This window comes from Tachypleus tridentatus, chromosome 10 (genome assembly GCF_004210375.1).
Source record: "Tachypleus tridentatus isolate NWPU-2018 chromosome 10, ASM421037v1, whole genome shotgun sequence".
Lineage (NCBI taxonomy): Eukaryota > Metazoa > Arthropoda > Merostomata > Xiphosura > Limulidae > Tachypleus > Tachypleus tridentatus.
This window is the reverse complement of record NC_134834.1, coordinates 5,984,867-6,000,971: the sequence shown is the minus strand read 5'-3', so window position 1 is coordinate 6,000,971 and position 16,105 is coordinate 5,984,867. Positions and strand designations below refer to the sequence as shown.

The 16,105-nt window shown below is 34.9% G+C and overlaps 1 long non-coding RNA gene across 1 annotated transcript in view; it reads right to left on the bottom strand.

Moving 5' to 3' along the window:
• Positions 1 to 3,742: 3,742 nt before the first annotated feature.
• Positions 3,743 to 16,105, bottom strand: part of LOC143228688 (uncharacterized) — a 47,965-nt gene continuing 35,602 nt past the window's right edge. Inside the window, exon 3 of the long non-coding RNA XR_013015414.1 lies at positions 3,743 to 4,364. This is a non-coding gene — a long non-coding RNA (uncharacterized LOC143228688). The remainder of the gene's footprint in view (positions 4,365 to 16,105) is intronic.

Sequence of the window (16,105 nt, the reverse complement as noted above, 5' to 3'; positions counted from 1 at the left end):
CCGAACATGGTTGTCCATTTAGTCGTAAGGGCGTTATAATATGACGATCAATCCGACTATTCGTTGATAAAAGAGTAGCCCAAGAGTTGGCGGTGGATAGTGGTAACTGTCTGCCTTCCCTCTAGTTTTACGCTGCTAAATTAGGGATGGCTAGCGTCATATGAACTCTTACATGAGTGAATCATTTTATTGAAGTCGGGTCACATTTCATTATTCATAAAATGTTGACAACCACTGGCTGTAGATGTCTCTTGACCAGTCGTACGTCAAGGTCTATTCGATCATTCTAGAACCCACAAGAAATACACCGCTAATATATGAAAGTATAAAAGGCTACATGAGGTGTCAGTTCTGGATACTGTTTGTTTGTGTATGCACTCTGTAATTAGTATTATGTAATTACTGCTATGGTAACAAGAGGTTATGAAGATGGTCCAAACATATTATGTGATATTTTACCTAAGTAATAGTTTTATCTTCCAGATATGAAAAATCTTTACGTGATAGAGAATAAATGAATATTATATCGACATCTACGCAGCTGAATTATGGAAAACCACTTATTAAAATCCAACAACCTCCACAAAACTTCAATTCACAGACTTGTGTTATCTATGGCTATAGTTACAAACCTAAAATTAAGAGAGATACGTACCAGGAAGAATGATATAGAGGTGTATCTAGGTGTGTTTATTGTATATTGTACACAGTGGTGTATCTAGGTGTGTTTATTGTGAATTGTACACAGTGGTGTATCTAGGTGTGTTTATTGTATATTGTACACAGTGGTGTATCTAGGTGTGTTTATTGTATATTGTACACAGTGGTGTATCTAGGTGTGTTTATTGTATGTTGTACACAGTGGTGTATCTAGGTGTGTTTATTGTATATTGTAAACAGTGGTGTATCTAGGTGTGTTTATTGTTATAAGTATTTAGAACAAGAATGACACAGTGGTGTATCTAGGTGTGTTTATTGCTATAAGTATTCAGAAACAAGAATGATACAGTGATGTATCCAGGTGTGTTTATTGTATATTGTACACAGTGGTGTATCTAGGTGTGTTTATTGTTATAAGTATCCAGAACAACAATGACACAGTGGTGTATCCAGGTGTGTTTATTGTATATTGTACACAGTGGTGTATCTAGGTGTTTATTGTTATAAGTATTCAGAACAAGAATGACACAATGGTGTATCTAGGTGTGTTTATTGTTATTAGTATTCAGAACAAGAATGATACAGTGGTGTATCCAGGTGTGTTTATTGTATATTGTACACAGTGGTGTATCTAGGTGTGTTTATTGTATATTGTACACAGTGGTGTATCTAAGTGTTTATTGTTATAAGTATTCAGAACAAGAATGACACAGTGGTGTATCTAGGTGTTTATTGTTATTAGTATTCAGAACAAGAATGATACAGTGGTGTATCTAGGTGTGTTTATTGTATATTGTACACAGTGGTGTATCTAGGTGTGTTTATTGTATATTGTACACAGTGGTGTATCTAAGTGTGTTTATAAGTATCCAAGATTGATTGGACGTAGTTTCAATTGTATACATGAACAGACTCATTATCCCAGAACATGAACGTTCCTATCTAATCCTTTATTTTGACAGTGGCTCATGTGGTTTCTTTAACCTAAAATCAGTAGTTTTAAATTAGCCATGATTGACAATATGTCTTGTGGTATATAAACACAATGAAGCTACTCTTTTAAGGAAAGGAAACCATCTCATAATCTAACTAATGTCGTTGTCAAAGCAAATCATTAAACAACTTAGATACCACTTTGTCCAACCGAGATAGTAACCCCATCCACTTGTTGAGTTTCCAATGGTCTCCCCTAGCTATCATCCCAAGCTCTTTCTTGTGTGTGCGCTAATCTTTAGAGGAACTTTAGAATAATGTCTCTCTGTTCCCCACACTTGTGGTCAAAACAAGGTAAACCTTCTGTTATTAGCGACTGTCAAGGACATACAGGACTAGTCCATAAAAAACTGTACGATGTTTGTACTTCTGTACAGCTAAGCCCGGCATGGCCAGGTTGGTTAAGGCACGCGACACGTAATTCGAGGGTTGCGGGTTCGAATCCCCGTCGTACCAAACATGCTCGTCCTTTCAGCCGTGGGGGCGTTATAATGTTACGATCTATCTCACTATTCGTTGGTAAAAGAGTAGTCCAAGAGTTGGCGGTGGGTGGTGATGACTAGCTGCCTTTCCTCTAGTCTTACACTGCTAAATTAGGGACGGCTAGCGCAGACAGCCCTCCTGTAGCTTTGAGCGAAATCCATAAAAACCAAACTATAATTCTAAGCGAAATCTCAAACTTCATCATGCTCTAAGAACCTAACACTACAACAATAAGAACAGATCTAAGAACGTTATCTAATTAGTCCAAGAATGTCACATATTAGAGCTACAAGAATTAGTTGGGCGATGTGACAGAAAGCTACTAAAAGTTGACCCTGAGTTCCATCCTACTGATCAGAGCAACAACTGACCTTGTGAACCTAACCTAAAGATAACTCAAATAGCTCCCAGAATATTTTAGCTCAACTCAAAATTCCTGTTTGCTCCGTGGGTGGGGGTGGAGGACCAGGTGCTCCATTGGCACGTGAAACCCGTTCTAGGTGACCGTAGAATAGTCAGTTTGAAAGTCTCTACGACAAGCTACAGTACTCGAGGCGTTTTGTCCCCAATACTTGAGTCGACCACATCCTATTCTTTACAATAGGATGGATGGGGGGAGTGAAAGACTTCTAACCTTTGAAAACCCGCTCTTTATACAGGGGTGAATGGCCCGCCTTCTTCGGGAGGTCACAGACGCACCAATCACCAAGAAACGATAAAGAAATGAGTTCCTATTGGTTATTCCAGTTTTATCTCAAACATTATTGGTTCAAATCAAGCAGGTGCATGAGTGGCAAGAAACAGGTCTTACAAAGGATATCGTCACTATGAGGGGTCAAGTTAGGGTTAATGTTTCCACTGTTAGATTTGGACTTTTTACAAGTTTAGCCGGTGCACATCGGAGAAGCAGGAAAAGGTTCAGTTTCGTGTCTAAAATAGCACTAGCTTTCCAGATTCTTTTCACAGGAAGTAAACTTTTAATGACACTAAATTCAAAATAAATTGAATTTTCAGACTGGTAAAGATGAGGTTTTAAGTTCATTCTCGATTTATCTCACGCTTCGTGATAAAATACTTGGTTTTAAATTTTTAATTCTGTGTGTTTACTCATGATGTTTTATCACACTGCACATTTACCTTGTTGAAAGTTCAGTGGTTTTGGTCAGGTTGTTACAAACGGTATATCATTCAGTGTTTTATGTTCATGTTGTTACAAACGGTACATCATTCAGTGTTTTATGTTCATGTTGTTACAAACGGTATATCATTCAGTGTTTTATGTTCATGTTGTTACAAACGGTATATCATTCAGTGTTTTATGTTCATGTTGTTACAAACGGTATATCATTCAGTGTTTTATGTTCATGTTGTTACAAACGGTATATCGTTCAGTGTTTTATGTTCATGTTGTTACAAACAGTATATCATTCAGTGTTTTATGTTCATGTTGTTACAAACGGTATATCATTCAGTGTTTTTTGTTCATGGTGTTACAAACAGTATATCATTCACATTAGTAGATGTTTAATTTATTTCAGACAACTTTCATTCAGACAAAAACAAGAAATGTTAATAAGCGTGAAAATGATCATTTGTTGACTAAAAGAACAATATTTGTTTGCTTCCAACAAGATTGAAACGAAGAATTAGGTTTATTCAAAGAAATCTACAATTATTCATGTTTACCTCCTTTCATGAGAATATAAGACGTAATTCACAAAATAAGGTCGTTATAACGACAAATCAAGTTTGTCACATAATGATTATAAAAACACAGCTTTCATAAACACGGTTACTACGGAAATAATTACTTTATAAAATGTTGTTAACAAATACAGGTCTTTCATAAATACGGTTTTTATGACAATATTTAAATTCAACAAATATTGTTTACATACAAACACGAAGTTGTCATTCCTTTGTTTTGTGATTAGACTGCAAGTACCAACATCCTACACATAAAATAATTAAATGTTCAGAATAATTCAAAACTACCACAACTACTCTAATAACACAATATCGAAATATCAAACAACTTTATTTTAACCATCACTAACTCAACAAAAACTCACGTTCATCACAATATTCTGGTAAACGTTAGTTTATAAAAGTAACTTTGTGTACAACAGTGACAATGTGAAGTGAGAAGATGACACTAAATTATAATTTATGTTTTAGTAACAAATCGGAAACAGTCTCTTGTCTTCATCTTGACTGCTGATGTTCACCTGCAAGAAACTTCCTTGTTCAGAGCCTCAGGTTTACAATACGTGGCACAAACACAGCTATACCGTATTACTTATAGTGTTCCCACTTACAACGGTTCTATTGTCAATAACAACAGCTTGGTTTATAATTATATTACTTATAGTCTTCGTACTTACAACGGTTCTACTGTCAATAACAACAGCTTGGTTTATAATTATATTACTTATAGTGTTCCCACTTACAACGGTTCTACTGTCAATACCAACAGCTTGGTTTATAATTATATTACTTATAGTGTTCCTACTTACAACGGTTCTACTGTCAATAACAACAGCTTGGTTTATAATTATATTACTTATAATGTTCCTACTTACAACGGTTCTATTGTCAAAAACAACAGCTTGCTTTATAATTATATTACTTATAGTGTTCCTGCATGCAATAGTTCCATTGTATGTTGTAGTATTATGATATGGTATTACTGGGTGAAACTGTTCTATTGTATGTATATGGTAACAGGTTGTTGTACTCTTATGATATGGTATTACTGCGTGAAACTGTTCTATTGTATGTATATGGTAACAGCTTGTTGTAGTATTATGATATGGTATTACTGGGTGAAACTGTTCTATTGTATGTATATGGTAACAGCTTGTTGTAGTATTATGATATGGTATTACTGCGTGAAACTGTTCTATTGTATGTATATGGTAACAGCTTCTTGTACTCTTATGATATGGTATTACTGGGTGAAACTGTTCTATTGTATGTATATGGTAACAGGTTGTTGTACTCTTATGATATGGTATTACTGCTTGAAACTGTTCTATTGTATGTACATGGTAACAGGTTGTTGTAGTATTATGATATCGTATTACTGCGTGAAACTGTTTTATTGTATGTATATCGTAACAGCTTGTTGTAGTATTACTGGGTGAAACTGTTCTATTGTATGTATATGGTAACAACTTGTTGTACTCTTATGGTATGGTATTACTGGGTGAAACTGTTCAATTGTATGTATATGGTAACAGGTTGTTGTAGTATTATGATATGGTATTTCTGGGTGAAACTGTTCTATTGTATGTATATGGTAACAGCTTGTTGTAGTATTATGATATGGTATTACTGGGTGAAACTGTTCTATTGTATATATATGGTTATAGCTTGTTGTAGTATTATGGTATAGTATTACTGGGTGAAACTGTTCTATTGTATGTATATGGTAACAGCTTGTTGTACTCTTATGATATGGTATTACTGGGTGAAACTGTTCTATTGTATGTATATGGTAACAGCTTGTTGTACTCTTATGATATGGTATTACTGCGTGAAACTGTTCCATTGTATGTACATGGTAACAGCTTGTTGTACTCTTATGATATGGTATTACTGCGTGAAACTGTTCTATTGTATGTATATGGTAACAACTTATTGTACTCTTATGATATGGTATTACTGCGTGAAACTGTTCTATTGTATGTATATGGTAACAGCTTGTTGTAGTATTATGATATGGTATTACTGGGTGAAACTGTTCTATTGTATGTATATGGTAACAACTTGTCGTAGTATTATGATATGGTATTACTAGGTGAAACTGTTCTATTGTATGTATATGGTAACAAGTCGTTTTAGTAATACAATATTCTTCTGCGTGAAACGGTTTTGTCGAATGACGTAAACTTGAACAGAGATCTCACGATTAATAGATGTACAATCTGTCTTAGTCCAACGACCGTTGCAAGCGAATTTAAGTATATTTTAGGTCAACGATAAGCCGAGTTATTTTGTCATGGCACGTTAATATGTATTGTCTACAAAAACGTCCAGAACACCTACAAAAACATGGTGAATGGATCTTCGTGACACGTAATATATAGGATTTAAGTAAATAAAAGTCGGTGTATGTTAAAGACGGAAATTGAAATGTTGAGTGTGATGCGAGTCCACGATTAACTGTTGCAAGTTAGGGCCATGTCACTGTGATGTCACTAATGTAGATAAACGTCCTACTTACTGACATCGCCTGATATTCAGTGTGGTGAATTAAGTATATCACAAACTATATCCTTGTTTATTGTATATCTTTTAAAACTCTTAAAAGAATAATAAGTAATTATTATATCAAAGAGAAACTGCTCTAGTTTCACGCAAATCAGTTCTACTTAAATCGTCTAAGAAAAGCAAATTAAATATATCCAACATTCAGTCTTATAGGCACCTAAACTGAGGCACTTGTGAGGTTTACTACCTGTACTTCTAGATACAGGCGTCTGACCAAATGGCCAGAAGGGGCACGTGCTACTTGTGAGGTCGAGCGCTATATACAGTTTTCTACATTTAGAATGTCCATGTATACTTACGGCCAAATGGAGTTGATACAAGTCTTAACACTTTCAACATGTTCCTAGTTTAAACTTCGTGATAGACGAAACGTTTGTTTCTTCTTAGTTTATGTACAAATATAGACGTAAAGGTTGTTCGATACTGACATGATCTGATACAACTACTCTGTTTTTTGTATGTCATGTATCGTCATTTGTTAGATAGAAGGTTTCTTTTTTAAAACGGTCCACTTGATTATGGACCTAACACATAAAGTTCTAGATACAACAATCAGTGGACATTAAATACACGTATATCAACAACAGCTGATTCATTAACTTGTCCAGTGGCTCAACTTTAAACTTGATTTCTTATAACGCTAAATTCGGAGCTCGATAGTTGCAATGGACAAAATGTAGGTAGCGCTGTAAAACAGAAACAATAATAATGTATTCTATCATTGGTTCTGAAATTGAACCAGCAGACCTATATAAACTGACATTGTAAGATTACCGGTTTGTGTAACCACATTTCTAGATATCATGATACTGGTTAAAATTAAAACATGTAACTTTAAGGGAATCACAGCTTTTCCCTAAATTTAAAGGGATCAAAGTTGTTCCTTAAATTTACCTTTAAAGGATCAAAGTTGTTTCTTAAATTTACCTTTAAGAGGATCAAAGTTGTTCCTTAAATTTACCTTTAAGGGGATCAAAGTTGTTCCTTAAATTTACCTTTAAGGGGATCAAAGTTGTTCCTTAAATTTACCTTTAAGGGGATCAAAGTTGTTCCTTAAATTTACCTTTAAGAGGATCAAAGTTGTTCCTTAAATTTACCTTTAAGGGATCAAAGTTATTCCTTAAATTTACCTTTAAGAGGATCAAAGTTGTTCCTTAAATTTACCTTTAAGAGGATCAAAGTTGTTCCTTAAATTTACCTTTAAGAGGATCAAAGTTGTTCCTTAAATTTACCTTTAAGGGGATCAAAGTTGTTCCTTAAATTTACCTTTAAGAGGATCAAAGTTGTTCCATAAATTTACCTTTAAGGGGATCAAAGTTGTTCCTTAAATTTACCTTTAAAGGGATCAAAGTTGTTTCTTAAATTTACCTTTAAGAGGATCAAAGTTGTTCCTTAAATTTACCTTTAAGGGGATCTAGGTTGTTCCTTAAATTTACCTTTAAGGGGATCAAAGTTGTTCCTTAAATTTACCTTTAAGGGGATCAAAGTTGTTCCTTAAATTTACCTTTAAGAGGATAAAAGTTGTTCCTTAAATTTACCTGAAGTTTAACTTCAGTAGAGAAATTACTTTATTATTATTTGTCAGTACTTTGCTTCTAATGAAACACAAAGCCACAAAATAAAATATCTGTGCTCTGCACAGAACGGGGATCGAAACTCAGATTTAAGCCGTATTAGCTGTTATACTTACCATTGAGTCTTGCCTGTAGTCAGTGTTTGGTAACTAGGCCTATAGAGGGCATACTCTTTTCTAAAAGTAAACTAAAACTCTCGATCACGCACAAGACGTCCAGAAAGTTCTTGTTTATGTATAATATTTAGCTATATATATATATATGTATATATATATTGGAAAATACAACAGACGACGCCTCTTAATGGAACCGAAGTTGCTGGTATGAAAACACAATAGTTCCCTGTTGCTAAACAAACAATCAACTTAAGGACCATTGCCTTGGCGACTTGACAACATGCATTATCCAGAAAATCACTTGATGCGCTCTATATAATATGTGATCAAAACACCAGAAAATTTTTTTCTCCCTTTCGATGTGATGATTCAAGAAAAAATGAAACTCACGGTTGTAGGTGTTTTCAACAATCTGCACACACAACCACTAAATTTACAGTAAAAGTCAACTTAAACAAGTTCCTTGACAGCACATTTTATAAAACTATGAACAACTAACGAAACAAGTGTTTTGATGACCATATGTAAGTCCAACTGAAGAACAAGGTACTCGAACACTTACAGCTATTCATTGTCTAAAACAATGCTGACACGAACTTACCATACTAAACACGACGTAGTGATGAAACAAACACAAACATATCACACTAAACATGAAGTAGTGATGACCGGAACACAGAAATAATAAAGTAATGAAAACCAGAACACAGGAACCATAAAGTAATGACAACTAGAACAGAGGAACTATAAAGTAATGATGTTTAGTACAGAAGAATCATAAAGAAATGATGACCAGAACACAGGAACTATAAAATAATGACGACTAGAACAGAGGAACTATAAAGTAATGATGTTTAGTACACAGGAACCATAAAGTAATGATGACTGGAACACAGGAACCATAAAGTAATGACGACTAGAACAGAGGAACTATAAAGTAATGATGTTTAGTACACAGGAACCATAAAGTAATGATGACTGGAACACAGGAACCATAAAGTAATGACGACTAGAACAGAGGAACTATAAAGTAATGGTGACTAGAACACAGGAACTATAAAGTAATGATGACCAGAACACAGGAATCATAAAGTAATAATGACCAGAACACAGGAACCATAAAGTAATGATGACTGGAATAAAGAAAGCATAAAGTAATAATGACTGAAACACAGGAACCATAAAGTAATGACGACTAGAACACAGGAACCATAAAGTAATGACGACTAGAACACAGGAACCATAAAGTAATGACAACTAGAACAGAGGAACTTTTAAGTAATAATGACTGGAACACAGGAATCATAAAATAATGATGATTAGTACAGAAGAATCATAAAGAAATGATCACCAGAACACAGGAACTATAAAGTAATGACGACTAGAACAGAGGAACTATAAAGTAATGATGTTTAGTACACAGTAACCATAAAGTAATGATGACTGGAACACAGGAACCATAAAGTAATGACGACTAGAACAGAGGAACCATAAAGTAATGACGACTAGAACACAGGAACCATAAAGTAATGACAACTAGAACAGAGGAACTTTTAAGTAATAATGACTGGAACACAGGAATCATAAAATAATGATGATTAGTACAGAAGAATCATAAAGAAATGATCACCAGAACACAGGAACTATAAAGTAATGACGACTAGAACAGAGGAACTATAAAGTAATGATGTTTAGTACACAGTAACCATAAAGTAATGATGACTGGAACACAGGAACCATAAAGTAATGACGACTAGAACAGAGGAACCATAAAGTAATGACAACTAGAACAGAGGAACTTTTAAGTAATAATGACTGGAACACAGGAACCATTAGGTACTAATGACTGGAACACAGGAACCATAAAGTAATGATGACTGGAACACAGAGACCATAAAGTAATGATGACTGGAACACAGGAACCATTAGGTAATAATGACCAGAACACAGGAACCATAAAGTAATAATGACCAGAACACGGAAACCATAAAGTAATAATGACCAGAACACAGGAACCATAAAGTAATGATGACCAGAACAGAGGAGCAATAAAGTAATGATGAATAGAACACAGACACCATAAAGTAATGATGACTGGAACACAGGAACCATTAGATAATAATGACCAGAACACAGGAACCATAAAGTAATAATGACCAGAACACGGGAATCATAAAGTAATGATGTTTAGTACACAGGAACCATAAAGTAATGATGACTGGAACACAGGAACCATAAAGTAATGACGACTAGAACAGAGGAACTACAGAGTAATGGTGACTAGAACACAGGAACTATAAAGTAATGATGACCAGAACACAGGAATCATAAAGTATTAATGCCCAGAACACAGGAACCATAAAGTAATGATGACTGGAATAAAGAAACCATAAAGTAATAATGACTGGAATAAAGAAACCATAAAGTAATATTGACTGGAACACAGAAACCATAAAGCAATGATGACCAGAACACAGGAACCATAAAGTAATAATGACCAGAACACAGGAACCATAAAGTAATAATGACCAGAACAGAGGAACCATAAAGTAATGATGACCAGAACAGAGGAGCAATAAAGTAATTATGTCTGGAACAGAGGAACCATAAAGTAATGATGACTAGAACTCAGGAACCATAAAGTAATAATGACCAGAACACAGGAACCATAAAGTAATGATGACTGGAATAAAAAAAACATAAAGTAATGATGACCAGAACACAGGAACCATAAAGTAATGATGATTAGAACACAGGAACCATAAAGTAATGATGATTAGAACACAGGAACAATAAAGTAATGATGATTAGAACACAGGAACAATAAAGTAATGATGATTAGAACACAGGAACAATAGAGTAATGATGATTAGAACACAGGAACCATTAAGTAATAATGACTGGAACACAGAGACCATAAAGTAATGATGACTGGAACACAGAGACCATAAAGTAATGATGACTGGAACACAGGAACCATAAAGTAGTGATGATTGGAACACAGAGACCATAAAGTAATGATGATTGGAACACAGAGACCATAAAGTAATGATGATTGGAACACAGAGACCATAAAGTAATGATGATTAAAACACAGAGACCATAAAGTAATGATGATTAGAACACAGAGACCATAAAGTAATGATGATTAGAACACAGAGACCATAAAGTAATGATGATTAGAACACAGACACCATAAAGTAATAATGACCAGAACACAGGAAACATAGAGTAATAAAGACTGGAACAGAGGAACCATAAAGTAATGATGACTAGAACACAGGAATCATAAAGTAATAATGACCAGAACACAGGAACCATAAAGTAACGATGACTGGAATAAAAAAACCATAAAGTAATGATGACTGGAATAAAAAAACCCATAAAGTAATAATGACCGGAACACAGAAACCATAAAGTAATAATGACCAGAACACGGGAACCATAAAGTAATAATGACCAGAACACAGGAACCAGAAAGTAATGATGACCAGAACACAGGAACCATAAAGTAATGATGACCAGAACAGAGGAGCAATAAAGTAATGATGACTAGAACACATGAATCATAAATTAATATTGACCAGAACACAGGAACCATAACGTAATGATGACTGGAATAAAGAAACCATAAAGTAATAATGACTGGAACAAAGGAACCATAAAGTAATGATAACTGGAACAGAGGAACCATAAAGTAATGATGACTGGAACAGAGGGACCATAAAGTAATGATGATTGGAACACAGAGACCATAAAGTTATGATGATTAGAACACAGAGACCATAAAGTTATGATGATTAGAACGCAGAGACCATAAAGTAATGATGATTAGAACACAGGAACCATAAATTAATGATGATTAGAACACAGGAACCATAAAGTAATGATGATTAGAACACAGGAACCATAAAGTAATGATGACTGGAACACAGAGACCATAAAGTAATGATGACTGGAACACAGACACCATAAAGTAATGATGACTGGAACACAGGAACCATTAGATAATAATGACCAGAACACAGGAACCATAAAGTAATGATGACCAGAACACAGGAATCATAAAGTAATGATGATTAGAACACAGGAAGCATAAAGTAATGATGATTAGAACACAGGGAACATAAAGTAATGATGACTGGAACACAGACACCATAAAGTAATGATGACTGGAACACAGGAACCATTAGATAATAATGACCAAAACACAGGAACCATAAAGTAATGATGACCAGAACACAGGAACCATAAAGTAATGATGACCAGAACAGAGGAGCAATAAAGTAATGATGACTAGAACACAGGAATCATAAATTAATATTGACCGGAACACAGGAACCATAAAGTAATGATGACTGGAACAGAGGGACCATAAAGTAATGATGATTGGAATACAGAGACCATAAAGTTATGATGATTAGAACACAGAGACCATAAAGTTATGATGATTAGAACACAGAGACCATAAAGTAATGATGATTAGAACACAGGAACCATAAAGTAATGATGATTAGAACACAGGAACCATAAAGTAATGATGATTAGAACACAGAGACCATAAAGTAATGATGATTAGAACACAGACACCATAAAGTAATAATGACCAGAACACAGGAGCAATAAAGTAATGATGACTGGAACAGAGGAACCATAAAGTAATGATGACTAGAACACAGGTATCATAAAGTAATAATGACCAGAACACAGAAACCATAAAGTAATGATGACCAGAACACAGGAACCATAAAGTAATGATGACCAGAACAGAGGAGCAATAAAGTAATGATGACTAGAACACAGGAATCATAAAGTAATGATGACCAGAACAGAGGAGCAATAAAGTAATGATGACTAGAACACAGGAATCATAAATTAATATTGACCAGAACACAGGAACCATTAGGTAATAATGACCAGAACACAGGAACCATAAAGTAATGATGACTGGAATAAAGAAACCATAAAGTAATAATGACTGGAACAAAGGAACCATAAAGTAATGATGACTGGAACAGAGGAACCATAAAGTAATGATGACTGGAACAGAGGGACCATAAAGTAATGATGATTGGAACACAGAGACCATAAAGTTATGATGATTAGAACACAGAGACCATAACGTTATGATGATTAGAACACAGAGACCATAAAGTAATGATGATTAGAACACAGGAACCATTAGGTACTAATGACTGGAACACAGGAACCATTAGGTAATAATGACTGTCACACAGGAACCATTAGGTAATAATGACTGGAACACAGGAATCATTAGGTAATAATGACTGGAACACAGGAATCATTAGGTAATAATGACCAGAACACACGAACCATTAGGTAATAATGACCAGAACACAGGAACCATAAAGTAGTGATGATTGGAACACAGAGACCATAAAGTAGTGATGACTAGAACACAGGAAACACAAAGTGATTAATTAAGAAAGAAACCCTCAAAGGACACCTACTGTAATGTTGATTACTAGATGGAGTATGGATTGGTCGACTTACGACAAAGCACGTTCTAACAAGAAGACAAAAGTTGGCACACAAAGCGTGGACAAGAAGGAAAATTATAATACACTAGAAAGAAATAATGAATTAGATGTTAGATAAAAACAGTAAAAATTATCCAGCCATGAAAAACACAATTTAATCTGTAAGAAAACCACACAAGCCATGGAAGTGTAAGCGTCACTTATCAGAACAGTAAGAAACAAACAGTGATCTCTACTCTGGTACCATGTCTAACTTAGATAAAACACAAAATATTCCTGTACGAACACGTAATTTATCAAAGTTGTAAAAAAAAAACATTATACCATTACGGAGTTTCTCGTAATCGTTCCAGTCGTAATAACTGTAATATTTAAATTACCGCTGAGTTTGATTTATCAAACAAGTATGTTTCCATAAAAGTTTACAAAATTCTAGAAAATGTGTTGTTTTCGGATCGTCTACTTTTCTGACGCTCTTTAGAGGAACTGTTCAGTCGTAAAATGTCAAATTATTAGTGGCGGCATCTGTTGAGGATTTCGGAAAATAATGAAATATTTGTAAAATCAACACGATGCCGTTTCAATCACCTCTACCAAAATAGTGAGTTATAAATTGTTTGTTCGTTCGGTTCAACTTCAACGCGTCAATACTTCACACTTGGTGGCCCATGCGTTGCAGAAGGCCAACTAAGACCCCGAGGCCATTCTGTCTTCATGCTCAGACTCAACAAACCCTTCCAGCCAACAACGTGAGACGTTAACACGCCAGATCGTGCTTTTTGTATTGATGTCCGCCCTCACGTGCTTTGCAAGCGTGACCATCGTCGTCCGGGAAGTTGACACGTGCTGATGAGGAGAACCAGGAAAGTTCGACAACCTGGAAGATGTTTTAAAACTCTTCCAAGATGTTCGATCACACAGAACAGATAATTACTGAAGACGTTTCTCCAAGCAGATTATTGAACCCAACAAACCTAACCATACTTGTGAAATGTACACAACAGACTGTAGTATCTACTGCAAAAATCAAGCTGCGAATTTGATAGTTATAAACTATTTACTGCTGAGCTACTGAAGCGACATATATATAAATTAAATATGCGCTCCCCATATAAATGTGAAAATATATGTGCGTGTGTTTACTCGGCATAGTTTAGTGAAGCCATGGGTACTCTATCAGAGTGACAGTCATATCCCATTATTCTATCAGACAAGAGTAACCCAAGAGTCGGCGATGGCTCTTGCTGCCCAACAACTTTCTGTGTAGACAAGCAGTTCAATATACGAGATGTGCAGATAAGAGGACTGTAGCTTTACACGAAATTCTGAAACAAGACAACCTACTCGTGGATGTATATACACATTCGTTCAGTCTTTTGTCAATGGTTGAGACAAAGGAAGTTCATACTATAAATATGTAATTTGAGTAATTCTTGTTAAATGATTGGTAAAAGTACTCTTTCTGATAGTGTAGAAATAACATTTAATATTTCAGCTGACAGTTGCTATGTATAACAGATCCACGTGATACAGCCATCTTGTTTTAAACAACACAGCTTAAAAGACATTTACGACAAGTAGATAAATGTGTGACTTGGATAATTAACGAGACAAAGGAACAAATTACATGCTATTTATTTAGTTCTTTGTCTAGCATGCTCTACTAATTAGTCCTATTGTATAGGTACTTTTGAAGCCACCTAGCTAAAACGCCACACACTAGAACAGCCCGCTCGTCAAACCGGCACATACCATGTTAACGTGTTTCCTCGCGGCTGAAACAAAAATAAAACACAAATCTTATTTGTCATGACTGAACAACAAGTGTACGCACCCTTTTCAAATTGATTCAACTAAACAACTCGTACAATAATCTCGACTTTCAAAGAACTCAGTAGAATGTGTTGCAATATCTGATAAACAAGAAAACCGAACACTTTCTGAAAATTACCGCTAGAAATTGTCTTTTTTGTTCTGATATAACAGATTACATGTAGATTCTATAAACAATTAACTGGGTTATACAATGTGCTAAATGGTGCACTACTAATAGTGGTATTTCAATTCTTATAACATATGTACAACTGGCACACCAGTATTCATAATTCTTTGCTGGGTAATAACAGGCTTGTTCTGTCTCTCAACTTGGGAAATAACTGTTACACCTCTTATACAGGAAAATCATTTTCAGATTTGGACTTCTACCCTTCTACAAGTGTAACACCACGTTGTCCACTCACCCTCAAGCTGTCACAAAGTGGTTTTAATTTTAATCGTTTCTATGATATGTTTATTTGTAGCCAACCAACATCAGCCATTTCAGAACTATTTTACCACAAACGATATTTTGGAAACAATCACATAGTGTTTAACAAACGAAGAACTCCAATCACACCGTGTTTAACAAACGAAGAACTCCAATCACAGAGTGTTTAACAAACGAAGAACTCCAATCACACAGTGTTTAACATTCTCGAGGTGCCAACACATATTCTACTACAGT